Genomic DNA, 13,935 nt, shown 5'->3' on the forward strand with positions numbered 1-13,935 from the left:
CAGCCACAGGAATAACCGTTTATGGTCTGCCTTCAATCTAACCCTACCCACATGATGTTACTCTTTTCCCTGGCAGACACTGCACCTTACTATTTCTGCCTACCCAAGAAATAACAAGATCCATGAGCTTTGGAGAATCAACCCAATTTAAGCCCAAAAGAGCAGGGGGAAGATCCAAATCATGGCAGAAGAAAGAAAAACAAAATAAAACAAAACACAACACACACACACACGCACACACACACACACACAAAACACCCCAGCTGGTTAATAAAGGAAACTAGCAGAAAAGCAAACTCCTGCTTTTCATTTAAGACTAAAAACCAGCCCCAAACTCTGAGTCTGTATTGATGAAAACTCTTGGAAGTACCCTGGACAAACCTTACACTGCACAGGAGTGAAAAAGCAGCTCTATTTCCACAGTTAGGTTTTCAAGGCTTCCATCCTATGACATAATCCTTTATTCTTAAAGCCTAGTAATGTCCCCTTCTACACAGTCTCATCAACTCAGAGATCCAGTTCAGCTCTGAGGTAAAGGCATGATTTTAAAAATTTTCTGTTTCAGCTTCAGCCACTACTTGACTGTGTGATTGTTTAAGAATCATTTCCTCTTTCTGAGCCTTAATGTGTCTTCTCTGTAAAACAGATAATACACAAGATAGTTTTGGGGATCACTGTAAGTGTTCTGCACCCTGATTATGGAGGTGCTAACATAAATCATACATACGTTCAAATTCAAGAAGTTATATACTCAACAGTCAATTTTCCTTCATGGTAATTTCAGAAATAAAATAAATAAATAAATAATTAAGGATAATAATTTTCCCCTCACAGAATTGTTGTGAGAATTCAATTAAAATCTATGTCAAAAGGGCCTAGAGTACAGGCCTAGAGTAGAAACAACAGGCATTTGTTCCCTTCCCTTCCCCTTTGATACAGTCTTATCCTCTAGAGGGAAAGAAGAACATGATTTCTCCTCTACAGAATTAACTCAGCCAGTACCATAACCAGGTCAGAGACAGTAGGGCTGGATTCAGACCCTAGATATATCCTTTCTCATGTCTGAGCACTGACTCCAACTTACATTGCAACAGCTCACTTTTTAAAGTCCACATTCTCACTCTCAGAAGCTGGGTCTTACACAGCTATTATTTTAAGAAGCCAAGATTAGCTCAGGGGTAGATGAGTAATGAGATACAAGGGCTTTGGGAACCTGCAAGTTTCCAGCGTAACTAATGAGTACTACCAACTGCATTCTGTCCAAGACATGGAAGGCAACTCCAAGTGGCCAACAGCTCTTAAAATGATCAGAGGAAGAGTGTTTCTGCCTCTTCCTGCAGTCTCTGCTTTGGGACATGTACATTTTATATAATCACAATTAAGGTCACTTACGGTGTTTCATTTTTGTTCAGTTTCATTAAAGATTATTATCACTAGAAAAGCTATACAATGTGATAAAACAAGTAAGGGCCTTGGAATTAACCTTTGGTTTAAGTCCCAGCTCTGCAACTTCCTTGTTACGTGACATTGGAAAGTCACAACCTTTCTGAGAGTCAGTTATCTCCCCTACACTGTTTTTCAAAGTTTGGGTTGCCCCTTCAGTGGGTTGTGAAATCAATTTAGTAGCTTGCAGATAACATTTTTTAAGTGAAAAAATAAAAGAAAGTATCAGATGACTATATGTAATAAGGACAAGTTCTATTTCATAAAAGAATGGTTTCAGATACATATAGATATTGATATACAGATATATATATAAATGTGTATAATGGATTGCAATATAAAGCATCTTTCTTACAGAGGATAATGGTCAAAAAAATCTGAAAGCCACTGACCTATAAAATGAGAGACTATCAGGTGTGTAATGTCATATTGGCTATTTTTCAGAGTATTTGGAAAAAAAAAACAAATAATGTAGGCAAAATGCTAGCAATTAAGCCTATTAGAGTCAGAATATCTGAATACAATCTTATTTAAGAATACTGGGAAAATTCCTCTTTACTTCTCATCAGTATTTCTTTAAGTATATCATATAAATGAAACTGTCAGCCATCATCGTTTGCCAAGGATATGTCCTTCTAAATTATTGACACAGAAAGATGAGGTCTAATTAAGAACTGAATTTTAGCCTAAATTAATACAGAAAAGCAGCATGCAAAACCCTATCCAGACAAAGTGATGTAGTCAAAACAACAAAAGGCTCTTGTCAGACAAGCCCTCTCTGATGTGTAAAGAGCAGTGAACCCAATGTTAGCCCCAGAACTATTCTAAAAGAAATGTCATTCTGCTAGGACACCCAGAGCTGGCCACTAATATGCAAAAGCCTTGGCAAAGTCTCCAGTTTGGGAAGGACTCCAGTTAATGGTGGTGTCAAGTGGACTCTTGTTAAAACTTTCCAATTTCCTACCATTTGGGGGAAAAAAAACTAATTTGGGGGAAATCCAAATTTCTTACCACAGCTTACAAAGCTCCATGTGATAGGGTCCCATCCCACCTCTCCAACATCACCTCCTACCTGCACTCACTCCACATTAGCCACTTTCAGCTCCTCAGACACACCCAGCTCAATCGTATCTTACGAGCTCTTACATCTCTTGTTCTCACTGCACAGATCCCATTTCATTCAGCTCTTCATATGCTAGGATTCTTCTTGTCATCGTTTGGCTCTTAGCTTGTATATTTCAGTCCCTCAGAGAAGCATTCCTGACTATTTCCTCATTAAAGAAGTCCTCCATCTGACTACTCCAGCCCCAAGGCATTCTCCATCATCACATTACCCTATTTAATTTTCCTCATAGCATGGCTTCCTGTTTTATTTTACATTACTTTGTACACTTATTTTTTTTCCTTATCAGAGTGCAAGTTTCATAAGAATCTTTTCTGTTTTATTCTTAACTCTCCTTAGCACATAGAACAGTGCCATGTACATACATATATATAAATGATGCCATTCTATACATACTTATCTGCCAAATTAACAAACCAATGAAGAACACCAATACATCCATTCCAGTACACTCTATGTAACTGCATTTTCAAAATAACATGAGAAGGAATTTACATACATGGGAATATCTGTGAACTGAGTTCAACAAGGGGCTGTTCAGCTAAAGAGCTATACAAAAGGTTCAAGTTACTAATGTGCCAAGCTTTCCTCTGAATATCAACACATGAACCATTACCTATCATAGGGCTAATAGCTCCTGATACCTAATGCAAGAATATCTGATTTGGAATCAATGCTTAGGCTAAATCTCCTGCTTCCAAACCCACTGATCATCACCTCACTGTGCAGTTTGCATAATGGATCTGGAGCCAAAAGAGACAAGGGTTTAAATCCTAATTATATCTTCTACATGCTGTGAGGCCTTAAACAAGTTTCCTCATCTATTAAATGAAGCTAACAGTACTTTATCTTATAGGGCTGTTTTGAAAATTAAATTATATATATATAACATCTCTCACAACAAAAATCCAATAAAATTGGTTATTATTCTATTATTATTCATTATTTCACCTTTTTTCCAACTAACTTTTACCTATGTCTACTTTGTTATAGGTCTCAGGCACAATTCAAGAAGAACTGACTACAGTCTCTATCCAGGAAGAGCTCACAGTGTAATAGGAAAGATAAACCCATAAAAAATAAGTATGAAAGAATCGTGTATTAAGTCTCATCCAAGAAGGATTAAAAGAATCTGCTCTTCTCGAGCAAACCTGATGTTAGGGCCTACTTAGTCTCTATTGGTGAAAGGCACACCCAAACCCTTTCAACTTATAAAATGGAATAGCTTCTAAGATGGGTCAGAACAACTCCATAAAGAAACCCTCAAAAGACTGTAAGAAGAATGATTTTCCCAATAGCCAAAAGTGCAAGCAACTCAGGTGAAAGGATATATACATATACACAAAGAAGTGGTATTCAGCCTTAAAAAGTAAGGAAATTCTGACACATGCCATTATTGTGGATGACCCTAGAGGATAGTAAGCTAAGTGAAGTAAGCCTGTCACAGAAAGAGAAATATTGTATGATTCTACATTTATGAGGTACCTTGAATAGTCAAATTTGTAGAGACAGAAAGTAGAATGGTGATTGCCAGGGGCTGGGGGGAGGGAGGAATAAGAAAGTGTTAGGTACACAGTTTCAGTTTGGGGAAAACATGAAAAAGTTCCAGAGAGGTGGTGGGGATGACTGTACAACAATGTAAACATACTTAATGCTAAAGAGCTGTACACTTAAAAATGGTTAAAATGGATTCATGCACCCCAAAGTTCATAGCAGTACCATTTGCAACAGCCAAGACATGGAAGCAATCTAAATGTTCATTGACAGATAAATGGATAAAAAAAGATGTGGTATCTATATTCAATGGAATATTACTTGGCCATAAAAAAGAATGAAATAACACCTTTACAGCAACATGGGTAGACCTAGAGATTGTCTGACTTACTTCACTTAGTATGATAAAGACAAGTATTGTATGATGTAATTTATCTGTAGAATCTTTCAGAATGACACAAATGAACTTACAAAACAGAAAAAGACTCAGACAGAAAATAAACTTACGGTTGCTAAAGGGAAAAGGTGGGAGAAGGAATAAATTAGGAAGTTCGAGATTAGCAGATACACACTATATAAAACAGATAAAACAACAAGGTCCTACTGTGTGGCATAGGAAACTATAGTCAATACTTTGTAATAAAATGTATAATGAAAATGAATATGAAAAATATATGAGTGTGTATATATATACATATACATACATATAGCTGAATCACTTTGCTGTATACCAGAAACCAATACAACATTGTAAATCAACTGTATTTCAATTAAAAAAATAGTTAAAATGGAAAATTTGTTATGTATATTTTACCACAATTAAAAAAAAAAGGAATGATTGTTCTGTAGCTTACAAAAAGAGAGAGGGAGTGTATCCCTTCTTCTCTGACTTTGATCATTGTTTTATCTGGTAGCCAATCAACCTAGCTTCTCCAGGTTAAGATAGGAAAAGAATTCCTGGGCAGTCTCTATACATAGGATGCTGTGTAACATCTAAAAAATCACAAGTACTTAAATATCCAAACCAAGAATTTACAGCAAAATAGACAGATGCTATAAACTCACCATGGGTTTATTTCCATAAGTGTATAAGAGAGGCGGAAAATAAACCAAAGTATTTGTAGTCTAAATACCAGTTTAGGGTTATATAAACTAATTCTTAAAGAGACAAGAAAGTCCCTGGAAAAAAAAAATTGGTCCACATAGAGTAGGTTTCATATATCCAAGGCCCCATAATACAACTTTATTGCTTCAAATTTTAAAAAACAGTGTTAACTTGTATTAAACAAAGCAACTTTTCATATTAAACAAAAATGTCACAACTGACAGCCCAAATAATGACCTGGTTTCCTAGCGGCCCAGAAAGATGAGAAATAAATCCCAAGGACCTTAGTTTAGACAGACTAGAGAGAGTAGACTGTGGCTGTCTTGCATAATTAAAGGCTATGTCACAGTTCAGTGTGGTCTAAGCCTTGGTAGCTTCCCCTTAGTAGTCTCCTATGTGACTAAGAACCGGGATCATAGTAACAGCCTCACAAAGGGGATAATAAAAGATAAAGCTTTTTCCTAGCCTCTTCAAAGACTCCAGAACCAAATCTTAACTTCTCTGCTGTCCATCCATCCAATTTTCATTAAGTGCAATTTATATCATCTAGGAAGCTTCAAAGTCCAATGCCATCTTTATTTTTACCTTATCAAATCCATAAAATCAGGGCCAGGGTGTGGTCTGGACATGAGCTTTGGTTAAGATCACAAAAATTCTCAAATCAAATAATTGGTGTAAGTCAGAGCAAAGTTCATCAACAATAAGATGACAGAATTCAGGCAAAGTCGGCTTTCTTCTTGCATTTCAGAAAGACCAGCATTGCTCCTGACACCAGTACATAGGTATAAGCAACTTCTGGGTGGGTAATGCCACCAAACAAAAGCAACACCTTCAAAGTCTCTCTCGGTGACTAGAGGCAGTCAGACACTCAAACTGCCAGTCCTGAATTACGGCCTCTGAATGGTGAGGGCTTCACATTTCACTGATCAGGGCACAGCCCAATCAGAAGACAAACCCCTGCACTGCCAGGGACCAGCAAATCCGCTTTCTTCCAGTGTGCACATGACTGAATGTGCTTCTGTCCATCATCTGGGTCATATATAGTTCAATGCGAGCTGAGCAGACAGGGCTGCAAGGAAATCTGGCGCGGTTCAATACCTCGTCTAGCCTGGGTTCCAGTATCTAATTTTTTTTACTGACAAACTCATTTCTCTACCGGGACAGGATGCTGTGCTGGCTGGAAGTTCCATTTCTACAGCAAGAATCCTATCTGGAAACACAGAAGTTGTCCTCTAAGCCACAGCAGCTCGAACTTTTTTGATTGTTGTTGCTGCTTTCTCCCATCACCCCCACCCCCTTTTGACAAAGATCCAACTGTAAAAAGTCTTACGTAACAGTTCAGGACTACTTCGGTTCTTTTACTGGGTAAGCACTTTCAATTTTTTTTTAAAAAACTAAAAACCATTTTAACATTGAATCTGTTGAGAGGCTTGACTAAAATCTTTTAAGTAATTTGTGTGGTGAAATACTGTCAGTGGATTTTTTAGTCTCATTTCTGCACGTGCTCCTTTGTTCTCAGAACAGAAGCTTTTTATACACACCCCATAACGCAGCTGGAGAGAGTTATGAAGTCAGTTATTATAAGGAACACAAAGGTTGCTTTGCATTCTTTGCCTTTGGATAATTTTGTATTTGTTTTCTTAAAATGAAGTATTAAAGAAGGAAGAAATTAAATAAACAAAAGAATAAACTGTTGGAGAATCTAGCAAAGTTTGAAGTTTTTACTACCTTTTCTATCTGTAGTTTTGTGTGGCCAAACACTTGTGCCGCCTGGGGCGGTGGGGGTAGAGGCAAGCGTAGACAGAGAGGAACTAAGCCAGACATGGACAAAGGCATGAGCCAAAACCAGACAGTCCTGGCCGTTCGATAGGCCAGCAGTGGGTGAGACAGGTCAGCCAGCTGCAGGGGCGGGAGAGGAGGGGAAAGGGGCATGGATGTGTGAGGTGCTCATGCGTGCGATCGTGACTAGATTCTGAAACTGCCAGCCATTTTCCCAGCTATGCTTTGTGCAATCTAAAGGAATGCATCTCCTCTGAAGCAGTCTTGCCAGAGCCCAGTGATAACGAGGAGTGTGATAAATACCACAACATATGGAATCAGAAATTACTGGGATCTGGGGTGGACAAGAGGGAATGCAGAGGGTGTGGAAATTTTTTAGTGATCTGGAATGTGTTGAGTGACAGGAAGTGCCCCAAGCTCTCCCCCCTCCTCAACTCTTCTCAGTCGCGCCTGCTTTTGTCTAACTCTTGTAATCTACACACTACTGCTTACAAAGCTGTCTGAGTTTAAGACAAAAAGAAACATAAAAGGCTCTCCATTCCATACTACCTGCGATATGGAAGGAATGTAAAATGCATGGCCCTTTAAGCCTGTGGACATTTTTTCAGGTATACAGGAGAAAGATAATGTAACAATTTTCCAAGGATAGATGAGAATTATGAATTATAGTCCAACTTCCAAATATAATTTTAAAAATCCTGATTCTGCTATACTTACAAATGCTTAAGGTGGTTCCTAATCTGAAGGAGACTTGTTTGTTTCGTTAGTATATTGCATTTGAAGTTGTTTCTTTTTTCTCTGTATAAATTTGGACTTTGGGAGAAAAAAAATGCAAAGTAGAATGCATTGGGGGGAAAAAGGAGATATTCCCTTCAATGGTAGGAAAGCGTTTTAAAAAGGTTGGTTTCTTGGAAAAAGCAGCTCGTTCTCTCTCGCTCTCTGCTCTCTCTCTCATTTTTGCATGTATGCTATAAAGATAACTTTATGCCATTATAAATGTAAAGTACAAAACTTTTGACAGAAAATAATAGTGTTCCAAGTGAAAAACAACTTAGCATTTTCCCAAACTTCCATATTATCAACAGAAACACTAAAACTTGAGAGAAAAGTAGCTTAATAGTTGAATGGCTAACTCTACTTTTGTAAGATGAAATGGAAAATTAAGTGTGAATAAAATGATACTGGGGAATATTTCTACCTCCTACCACAAAGGATGTTAGTGGTCAGTCTAGGAGTTAATCTTTCCTAGTGTGGCTCTGAGCCTTCATGCCGAGCAGACGTTATTCACATGACGATCCGAAAAGTCCATTCATATATCTCACTACCTGGATTTGAATAGAAACCAGACAGCAATTCTTTAGTTCCAGCCACCATTCGCCCCTCTGGACAATAGCGATTTGTTAGCACAGAGTCACAGGCTGTGGGACACAAAGCTTGGAGCTGCAGAAAGATGGGGGATTCAGAGAACAGGAAATTACAGGCCCAATGCACTCCTGGCAGCTCTGGGAATACAAAAAAAAAAAAAAAAAAAAAAGGCAACACAGCGATGCCATGTTTAAGAGCTACTTCTAGCTTTTTTAACCACCTCCAATGTCATAAAAGCTCTATTGTTGGAGTACATAAAGTCACGAGTCCCATGTGCTCTCTTTTCTCACTACAGGGAACTTCATTCAATGCCCTGGCACAGTCGAAAAAATCAAAAGCACCCAGAGTTGATTAGTTGTGAGCTCTGATAGAAAGGAGAGGAGCATCGTACAAATAAAATGTCAGAGAAAAAATATGCTACTTATAACACATAATAAAGTTAATATATATTACAAATTATTTCATAAGACAATCAAAATGAAACCAAATCAAGAGTCCAGGTAAACAAATTTTTCTTCAAAATATCATATAAAATCTATTACTTAATTCCATCAAAAGTTTCCTCAGAAGATACATATCAATTTAAAAACTAATCTTACACAGAACATTTCTGAGTTCTGGATTGTATTTTCCAAAACAAAGAACTAAAATCAAAGCCCTGAGGACTTATTTTGAAATACTAGAAAGGAAAACTACACTTTCTTTTGTTGGTAATCAAATTATTATAGCTCCTTGGCTAAATTTAGAAGTTGCCTCTACTTCCCTCTATTTAGATCTAAAAAATGAGATTAACGGACATTCTAGGTGAGAGGAGAGGGATAATTCTCCTGTCCAGGCCCTCATGCTGCAGCCTGAGCACCAATGGGCCAGAACGTATCCATTTCAACAAGAGGAGACCCTACGCATAACTTGTAAATGGTTTTGTTCTTCTGTCTTTCTTCTGTGATCAATTAGCAAACACAAATCCCAAGATATCGTACCTGAAATATTCATCAAATGAGATCATGAATGATCAAAAAGTACTTTGGAAATATGAACTGTTCTACACTATTTGGTCCTATGGCTTTAAGATAATAAACACATGCCAAATTTTATGTTGCTCGAAAACAAATCAGCAACTTTTAAACTACTAATTATTGGATTTCCTCAAATTCTATCATTACTCATCAAACATAAGCATCAATTACTACCTCAAACTGTGCTACAGTCATGTGGCAACATGACTATAAACTTGTGGCTATTTTTACTTGAATTTAAATCAATCAAAATTAAATAAAATTTAAAATTCAGTTCCTCAGTCCCAAGTGCTACATTTCAAGCCCTCAATAGCCCCATGCGTCTCGTGACTATCATACTGGACAGCGCAGACATAGGGCATTTCCATCACTGCAGAGAGTCCTAATGGACAGCATTGATCACAACCATGCTAATATATAGAATACCTGTCTTCAACTATATATCCACCTGGACATAAAAGAAATTAACTTCTAAGCAAAAAACACAGTGACAAGATGACAAGGCAGCTAGCACCATGATATTTGAGAGGTGTCTAAAAAAAAGCATTTTGAAAGAAAAGGTTTCATTTTTTTCTTGGTCTGTAATAAAGAAATTATGAAAAATATTAAGACAGTAGTGGCAAATAGGTAGCAGGGGCCAGAGAAATTAAAATGCTTCAGAATGGTATTCGGAATCAAAAAAAAATTCTTCCTAAACATATGAATCAACTAAATGTAGGGTCTCCACAGAATTGCTGCCATGAATAATATAGAATAACAGAAAGGAAGAACCTTGAAGTCAGTCAGACCTGGGTTTGATTATCAGCATGCACTTTACGTAAATGATGAATATTACACCAACTAACTCACCTTTCTGATATTTAGTATCCTTATCTACAGAATGGGGAAATATCCACTCTGCAGGATACATGAAAAGACTCCAATAAAGTATATAAAGTACCTGGTAAGGTCCCAGGGCAGATAGTAGAGATTCTTTTTAAAAGGATAGCTATTATTTATTATATTTTCCCCTTAAATCTTCATAATGTGACTCCTTAGAGACAGATAACATTCAACACACAAGGTAAGCCTTCATGAACAAGCATCCTAAAATACTAATGCTGCCCATGTCAGTAATTCAACTGGAATAAAATGGAAGTATTTGCCAGAAGAATCTCATGCCAGACTTGGCTCAAATAACCAGTAGAGTCTCTCTGTGTTTAGAGTCTTAAATTTACAGATCTAGGATTAGGTTTTACATAGAAGGACTATGTTCTATAGCTAAAAAGTAAACTCTACCAAGGGATGCATGCACATTGTTAAGTGAATACAAAGTAATGATTTCTAAATACTGGGAACCTGACGCCTGTTTCAGAAAACGGAAATGGCTATCTTAGAAATGCAATGATAAGACGACTTACTCTTCCTTGTTGAGGTGACTGAAGCACACAGAAACACTATAGATAGAAACTTTTTTAATGTACTAAAGCTTTTTTCCCAAGGAACATTTAAATAACCTAGATTATAATAATAGTAGTAATGAACTGGCAAAACATCAAATGCCTTATGGCCTTCAATTACTGTGAACTTTGTTTATGGTCAAGACCAGATGCAATTAAGTGGTGCCTCCCTCCTCAAGGCTTTAGTGGTTAAAAAAAAACACCAAAAAACAAAACCCAAGTGACTTCTATCATGACTACATGTCTTAACCTCCTAATCTACCATCAAATAAATCAGACACAATAAACATGAATATGAGGTTGTTCAATTTTGATGCCATTCTCAACCCATCCTATGCCTGCTAGGTGCGGGAAACCAGGTCTTAGGGTCAAGTAGACATGAGCTGGAATCCTGGCTCTGCCACTTATTTACTGTATGATCTTGAATAAGTCACTTCCTCTCTTTGTCTCAGACTCTTCATGCATAAAATACGAATATTAATGCCTTCCTGCCAGTTGTTTTAAGGTTCAAGGATCATATATATAAAAGATCTCTAACTGCTCCTGGCACAGTGGAAAACATTCTGGAAATGTCAATTCTGTGAAAACATAATAAGGGCTTGAGGTTCAATTCATTGTCTGAGACTCTTCCCAAATACAGAGAATGTAAATAGAAGGGTTCCAGGCTGATTTATAGTACAGGTCATTCTCTATTTAAATTTTAATTAAGGCAAACATATGAAAGTAAAAGTTGTCAACACCGCACAAAAAATTTCACAAAGTCTTAGAAAGATAAAGATTAAATGAATTGATTACATAATTATAGGAAAATTATTATTTGAAAGGTGAGGTGGGACATCAGATTTTAGTATTATAAGGTGTAATTTAATACTGATACTAATTTAAAGCTTAATTATATAAGAATCATTTCCTTAAATTAAGAAATAATATTTCCTGCAGACTTTTTTTTTTTTTGGAATAAGATTTCTACTAATTCTTCTTGGTAATTTAAACAAAAACAGGAAAGTTCTAATACTGTCCAAGACTGAGAAATTAAAATAGCCTCCTGCATAGAAAATTCACATCTTTTAAAATGAAAGCCATAGAGGGAATGCCCGGGCAAGATCAGTACTACATCTGTAGACTCATTTTAAAGTTGAAAATAAGCTAGCAGAAACTAGAAATAGTAGGTGATTCTTAATGATGATGCCAAATAACTGAAAAACGTTGAACATGCCACAAAATCTTTCAGAGTACAGAAGGCAATAGATTTTTCCAAAGCAAACAGCAGAACTACTTATAAGGGAGATAATGTGGTATACTGGGAAATCTGAATTGGTAAATTTATCTCCCAGAAACCAGCTGGATTAGACAGGACATCAAATTTTAGCTCTGCCACTATCTAAGTAGGTGACTTTTAACAATACAATTCTCTCTGAGTCTTTGTACCAGTGGTGGTCCAAAACGCATCTATACTGGAAGCTGAAAGACAGACAGCACTTAGAGGTGAGAAATTTCAATGTGCCGGAGGATATTCAAATTTAGTCTCTGCAAATCCTAGTTACAATAAAATATTTTACAAGACTGCTTAAGCAGGTAGCTTAGATAGATAGACATAGACAGATAGATAGATAGACAGACAGACAGAGAATTTCAAGGATGTCCACAGATGGCATCAGCATTGATAAAGAAATCACAAAAGGTATCTAGAAAAAAGGCTCCTTAGCAGGTACTTCTAGGTTCTTGCTGAATGCTAATCAGTCAGAGCCCTCTTTCTCTAATCATTCATTCAACAAATATTAAGTTCCCAATATTTACCATGCACAGTGCTAGACCCAGGTTGAATGTTGAACAAAGCAGATATAGAAGCTGCTCTCATGGAGCTGATAAGCTATAAACTGAGGTACCTACAGTTGGAAGTCATCACATTTAAAAAATGGTCGGGTTCTGAATTCAGAAACTGAGAATGGATCTAATGATTTGGGGAAACAGCCCTGCCATCCGTTAAAGCTGAACTGACATAATTCATAAGAATATGAAAGAAGGTAAACGTAAACCCTCAGCTCTGTTCAATTCAAGCAAAGAGAGATGCTAAACTACAAGTTCTTAATGGATTTTAAGCCATTAAATTAAGTATCTTTAAGCACATAGGATGGTTTCACAATGACCATTACTCAGATCTGTGGCAAACCACTATCTCATATTAAACTCAGCCTCCTTTTGACAGATGATTAAGAATAAAATAATTTCTGAAGAGGACAGAGTAAAAGGAGTCTCAGCATAGAATGACATTCCAAGAACAGATCATGATACACTGGAGCATTAAATGTGATACACACATCCTCTCCTACTTTTCCCTAACACTGTGTTCTTGGCACTTTACCATTTCCTTTAATCTTACATGCTATGACCATCCTGATTACACAGCTAGCTAGTAACCAATCCATGACTCAGCTGGCTCTTAGCAACCAAGAATATTTGAGACATGGGTGACAAATACAAGAAGGAGGGGCTAGAGTCCAAATGGGCTTCTGCAGCAATTCACCGTACAGCTAGAACCATGTCTACAAGTTATCTAAATACTTCCCTCTCTTCCAATTGGAATTTAGTCTTTGTTGTCATAGGACTGCTACAAAGAAGTTTCTGTTTATCCATGTACCACAATGACACAATGTCATCTCCACAGAGCCTGAGGCTCCCAGTATCCAAATCCCAATCAAGAAATTACCATTCTACTTCCTTGACACATAACTTAGGTTTCCACACAGACTTTTTTTCCCACTGGTAAGGACCTAACATCAGGTGTCTTGCTTTTTCTTTGTTCACTGAATATTAAAGTCAAGTGAAAAAGAGATCTGGCAAATGGACTCAGAACAAATTAAGACAGTTGAATCAAAAAAGAGGATCCTAATCTGGTCATCTGTTACTATGACCTAGATTTTGGGAGAAGTACCTTCATTTGGCTTTCTAATAGCATTACATTTTATCAGGCTCACTTCTATATATAATCCTACATTACTAGAACAATCTCTTCTGTTCTCCACTTAAAGCTTCTAGGTACACAGTTCATTCTTTCAAAGGCTATCTGTTGAATGCTTATTAGTATATGCCAAGCCCTGTTACAGACAAATGAATACACAATAGCAAATAAGACAAAGGTCCTGTCCTCCAGCACTGCACTCACAAAGACTT

General features: G+C 37.0%; 1 protein-coding gene and 1 long non-coding RNA gene across 6 annotated transcripts in view; one reads left to right on the plus strand and one right to left on the minus strand.

The window, feature by feature from the left end:
* NR6A1 (nuclear receptor subfamily 6 group A member 1) overlaps nucleotides 1-13,935 on the minus strand; it is a 202,611-nt gene that overhangs the window by 108,979 nt on the left and 79,697 nt on the right. The window lies entirely within an intron of this gene.
* Nucleotides 6,236-13,935, plus strand: part of LOC116280361 (uncharacterized) — a 31,460-nt gene continuing 23,760 nt past the window's right edge. The window contains exon 1 of the long non-coding RNA XR_004189728.2: nucleotides 6,236-6,530. This is a non-coding gene — a long non-coding RNA (uncharacterized lncRNA). The remainder of the gene's footprint in view (nucleotides 6,531-13,935) is intronic.

Source organism: Vicugna pacos, chromosome 4 (genome assembly GCF_048564905.1).
Source record: "Vicugna pacos chromosome 4, VicPac4, whole genome shotgun sequence".
NCBI lineage: Eukaryota > Metazoa > Chordata > Mammalia > Artiodactyla > Camelidae > Vicugna > Vicugna pacos.